Source organism: Dendrobates tinctorius, unplaced genomic scaffold, assembly GCF_039654945.1.
Source record: "Dendrobates tinctorius isolate UK_male_01 unplaced genomic scaffold, ASM3965494v1 ptg000019l, whole genome shotgun sequence".
NCBI lineage: Eukaryota > Metazoa > Chordata > Amphibia > Anura > Dendrobatidae > Dendrobates > Dendrobates tinctorius.
The window spans coordinates 28,903,007-28,907,520 of NW_027361687.1; positions in this window are offsets into that span (position 1 = coordinate 28,903,007).

Genomic DNA, 4,514 nt, shown 5'->3' on the forward strand with positions numbered 1-4,514 from the left:
TGAAGCACCTGAAGGGTTAATAAACTTCTTGAATGTGGTTTTGAGCACCTTAAGGGGTTCAGTTTTTAGAATGGTGTCCCTTTTTGGTATTTTCTATCATATAGACCCCTCAAAGTGGCTTCAAATGTGATGTGGTCCGTAAAAATAAAATGGTGTTGCAAAAATGAGAAATCGCTGGTCAACTTTTAACCCTTATAACTTCCTAACAAAAAAAAATTTTGGTTCCAAAATTGTGCTGATGTAAAGTAAATATGTGGGAAATGTTACTTATTAAGTTTTTTGTGTGCCGTATCTCTGTGATTTAAGAGCATAAAAATTCAAAGTTGGAAAATTGCAAAATTTTCAAAATTCTGTTTTTTTCACAAATAAACACAAGTTATTTGAATGAAATTTTACCACTAACATGAAGTACAATCTGTCATGAGAAAATAATGTCAGAATCACTGAGATCCATGGAAGCGTTCCAGAGTTATTACCTCATAAAGGGACAGTGGTCAGAATTGTAAAAATTGGCCTGGGAGTTAACGTGCAAGCCACCCTTGGTAGTGAAGGGGTTAAAAACAATATGGGTGTTGCATCATGGACCACGGTCACCCTTGTGATATGCTGGGGGAGGAGGAGGATGAGGAGAAGGAGGAGGACAAAAGCAAATAGCCAAAATCAGGAAGCACATACCCATGTGTTGGTGTGAAGAGGTGCATGGGAATAGACCTCCCAAAAAGTCACTGGATTTGAGTTTATGTTATGCTGCTATCATTTGTTGGTGTTGAGAATTTTGGCCCAATTCAGCCCTTGTTCATTTTTATAAGAGTCAACCTGTCAGCATTTTCAATTGACAGGCGGATGCGCTTATCAGTTATAATTCAACCAACATCACTAAAAACCCGCTCTGTCAAAACGCTAGCGGCAGGGCAGGCCAGGACTTCCAATGCGTAAAGAGCCAGTTCATGCCACGTGTCCAGCTTGGATACCCAATAATTATAAGGCACAGAAGGATCACGGAGGACGTTGGTACGGTCAGCAACCTACTCCCTCAACATCTTCCCAAACTTTACACTCCTTGAGAATACCTCGCTCCTCAGGGCCTGTGCAATGTAAGGCTCTGAGAAATTTCTCCCAGAGCTTTGACAGTATTCCCATGCCTCTGCTGGATTGGAGTTGTATCTCTATCACCTGTACAACTTTGTTGTCCAATGAACTGTGACCTCTGCCGCCAGTGTTTTCAGATGGGAATTTTTATAATAATTCCACAACAGGGGCCCTCTGGTACTGCCCCATTTTAGTAGACCTGTCTGCCTCGGGAATAAAAGATAGAAAGTTCTCCTTGTAGTGTGGGTCTAGAAGTGACACCAACAAGTAATCACTGTCCCCAAAATTTGGAGAACGCAAGGGTCACGGGAAAGGCAGCGTAACATAAACTCAGCCATGCTTGCCAAACTGCTAACAGACAAGACTTCCTTATCCTCACCAAGAGGACAACTGACCATGCTCTCCTCCTGCTCCTCCTCCCTGTCCTCATGCCATCCACGCTGAACAGATGGTATGACAGTTGTGCAAGTAGTACCGTCTATAGCCCATGAAACTAGCTCCTGTTCTTCCTCCTCCTCCTCTTCCACATCGTCACCCAATCCACGATAGGATGAGATGAGGCTGGGCTGTGTGTAATCACCCTGTATGGTTCCTTGCTCCATCTCATCGTGCTCCGCCTGCAATGTCTTCTCTTTGATTGTGAGTAGAGAGCGTTTCATAACACAGAGAAGCCGGATGATGATGCTAATTATGGTGGATGGTTATATATGTCTGACATCCATGTCCACTCCTGTGGTCTTATGTGTGGAGTCTGAACTGAATACCGATAGCCTTGTTGATGCCGGCAGTTAACAACTGCCCTATTCTACTCACAAATCATTTCCAACATCTGCAGTGTAAAGTTCCAACATGTGGGGACATCACACACCAGTCAATGAGTCGGAAGGTGCAAATGCTGCTGAAGTACGGCAAGGGTGGTGGAAGCTGTAGCTGACTTTCTAAAATGGGCACACAGGCGGCATACTTTCACAAGCAGATTCGGCAGCTCCGGGTAGGTTTTGAGAAACCGCTGAACCACGAGATTAAGCACATGGGCCAGGCATGGTACGTGTGTGAGCTTGCCTCAGAGCCGCCACCAGGTTCCAGCCATGCCTGGCTGTAGGTGTAGCGGTGTCAGCCATAGATCTGCCTGCTCTTTCAGAGCTGTCCACAACTCTTCAGCATTGCGCGGTTTGTCACCTAAGCATATTAGCTGCAGCACAGCTTGTTGCCGCTTGGCTGAGGCAGTGCTGCAGTCCTTCCACCTTGTGACTGATGTGGTCATTTCGAAGATGGAGGCTGAATAGGAGGAGGAGATACAGGAGCTGTAGACTGTTGGGACAACCCTGATTGACCTAGGGCCCGCAATCCTCCGCATCGGGATGACGTGTTCCATCCCAAGGTCCGACTGGGTCCCGGCTTCCAATATGTTAACCCAGTGTGCCTTCAGCTAGATGTACCATCCCTGCCAACAAGCACTTGTCCATGTGTCCGTGGTTAGGTGGACTTTCCCAGTAACTGCATTGTTGAGGGCATGGCTAATGTTGTGGAACATGTGCTTGTGTAATGCGGGGATGGCGCACTGGTAGAAATAGTGGCAGCTGGAGACTGAGTACTGAGGAACGACCACCATCAGGTTGTGGAAAGCTTCTGTCTCCATGAGCCTAAAAGACAACATTTCGAGTGCTAGCAGTTGCTAAATGTGCCAATTTAGTAATGTGGCCTGTAGGGCGTTAGCTCTGTATGTGCGCTTGCGCTCCAAGAACTGGGGTATGGACAACTGAACGCTGGACGTGCTTGATGATGGTGCTAGTTGAGTGTGTGCAACGACAGGTGCAGGTCAGGAGGCATCTTCGCATGCACCATGGACAGGGGATTTGCTTGCACGCACAACAGCGGAAGAAGCAGTGGTGTCATTTGCAGTGTTTCTGGACCCTGAGGTTCGGCCCACAAAGTCGGGTGCTTTGCTGCCATGTGCGTGATCATGCTGGTGGTGGTCAGGCTGGTAGTTTTGCTACCCCTGCTGATGCTGGCCTGGCAGGTGGTGCAAATGGCCTTTTTGTCATTATCGGCTGAGTCTTTAAAAAACAACCAGACTCGGGAAAACCTAACAGTTGAACTGGCAACTTCCGTCGTGTTGGTGTTACGGGGGAACGGTTGCTCACTTTCTGTCTGCGGCCACCACACTGCTTCTTCCTTCCTGTTGGGGTGCTACGCCTCCCTCCTGCTGTGTGCTGCTGTGCTCGCTCTGCATGTCCTCCTGCCAGGTTGGGTCAGTTACTATATCATTCTCCACCTCGTCTTCCACTTCTGCACCATGGTCCTCCTCCTGACTTTCTGGCAATTGTGTCTCATCATCATCCACCTCTTGTGACACTTTCCCACCGTCACATTTGTGTGACTGTAGCTGCTCAAATATTTGGGCATCACTACATACGATCTCCTCTTTCCCTGCTTCAAGTGTACCTGGCAAGAGGCCCGAATCTATAAATGGAAAAGTGAACAGCTCGTCGGATTGTCCAAGTGTGGGATCAGTTGTGTCCGTGCGCTCGGCCTGGTGGGAAGAAGGAGGATCAGGGTGACGAATATGGGGTCCAGACTCATGGCTACTGAGACTTGACCGTGTGGAAGACGGTGGTGGTGGTGGCAAAGTTACTGGAAGTATTATCCGCTATCCAACCAACAACCTTTTGACACTGCTCTGGGTTTGATAGTGGTGTGCTGCGGTTCCCTAATACTTGGGACAGGAAGGTCAGGCGAGAAGATGTGGGTGTTTGTTTTGGCACAGTAAGGAGGTGGTAGGAACCTACCTCTCTCCAATGTGTTGACCCCGTGCACTTTATGCAAATATGCTATGCCTCATGCGGATTGGTCTACTGTATTACATCTAATTGTATTGAATTACTTTATATTGCTGTGTTATAGCTACATTGCTTTATGGTGTAGGTCTCCTTTAATTGTCCCTGTATGTCTGACTGTCTATTGTTATGTTAGGGACAGTTAATAGTTAAAATGGGGTGGGCCAGCAGCAGAAAAGCAGCAGGAAGCTGCTGCCTTGGTTCAGTAGCCTGGGCACATTGGCCCTGGGCAGATGCATAGGAACAGCCAGGGTATTAATAGCCTGACCCCAGGAGGGGAGAGATTCTGTTGCCCAGCTCAAGGACACTAATGTGGGGTATTGACAGACCCCAGGAGGGGAGGAACTCTGCTGACTCGGACTATAGACTTAAGGACTGTAACACGGCCACAGGACTTCGGAAGGGCCCCCGCTGAAGGGACTAAAGAGTCCAGATCCCAGCGAGTGGACTGCTGCTTGATTTTGGCTACCGTGGCTGTAGTGGGTGCAGTCGTGGAAAGTGTCAGGGAAAGAGCAAGAAGCCAGTGTTGTATCCCTTGTGCTCATCATCGTTGTATGGACTGCCGTGGCTGGGGGAAAGCAAAGGTAA